Source organism: Ursus maritimus, unplaced genomic scaffold, assembly GCF_017311325.1.
Source record: "Ursus maritimus isolate PB19 unplaced genomic scaffold, ASM1731132v1 scaffold_24, whole genome shotgun sequence".
NCBI lineage: Eukaryota > Metazoa > Chordata > Mammalia > Carnivora > Ursidae > Ursus > Ursus maritimus.
In genome coordinates, this window is record NW_024424897.1 from 8,680,984 (window position 1) to 8,682,159 (window position 1,176).

Sequence of the window (1,176 nt, forward strand, 5' to 3'; positions counted from 1 at the left end):
AAGAGCATCCCTGACTCCTGGAGTCTCTCCCGTGTCCTTTGGTTGTTTCTCAGTGACCCATGGGTGGAGCTACCCCTGTCTTCCTAGACTGATGTACTGGCTTCTTCCCCATCTTCAGGAGTTTCCTTTCTACTGTACTGGGGAGCCTTCCCTAGAATCCTTGCTCGCAGTCCTCCTCTCTCTTTTCAGGGAAGGGTGTCTCTCCCAATAAAAGCCGCCCTCTCCTACTGATGTCTAGAAAAGATGTGAGGCTCATTTAGACTATGGAGTAAATGACTGTTAGGCTCAGTCTATTCTCATGCCGAGAAGCAGCCAGACTGGTAGGAATGGAGATCCAGTTCAAATGCTAAACCTTCCGTGAAGACTTGATCTCTCTCCAAGAAAAGATATTTGCGTTCTTATAACATTTTGTTCATGCCCTTTTGTGCTGTCGTTTGTCTAATGTGTGCATATGCTCATCCCCTAAACTGTGATCTCCTTGAGAACAATGACAAAGTGTTACTCCCTTCGTACCCCATTCTGTTGCGCCACAGAGACTCTGCCAAATAAATGTGCAGTGCAGGAACGACTGACCAAAATTTAGCCAAAGCAATGAATACCTAATGGTACGTTTCAGCTACAGGGCACATAGTGGGATACCTTGGCCATTTAGATAAGATGTCTTTATGGCTTCCCTCAAAATGTGTCCTGTAGATGGCTATCTGTGCCACTCACAAGGAAGTCTGCCCTTGCCCAGAACCTTCTTCTAAATTTCCTGTCCTCTGACTTCTTTCTATAAGAAAGGGTGTTAGAGACATGCCTTTGAAGAATATTTGCAGTGATGGACATAAAGCTTTCAGATTGCAATCTTTACACATTTCTGGCCTGGATTTACAGGTTTTGAGAAAACAATCAAACCACAAACCGAAGTCATTATTAACATATCAGAACCTCTGAAACCTCTAGACTTTGCTACCCAAATATACAATGATAATAAATATTTTTTTCTTCCTGGTTTTCTTGCTTGCTTTTCTAAGCACAAAGCAGAGTCCTTTCATGGATGAGCCCCAGAGTGGCTGACTGTTTGGCTGTTGAATGAATGGTGGGCGGGGTGTGGGGGTGTGTGGGGTGGGGGGGTAGGGCAGAGGAGACATGTATGACCCGGTTTTCCCCTGCAGCTCCTCTAAGGAAGGCATT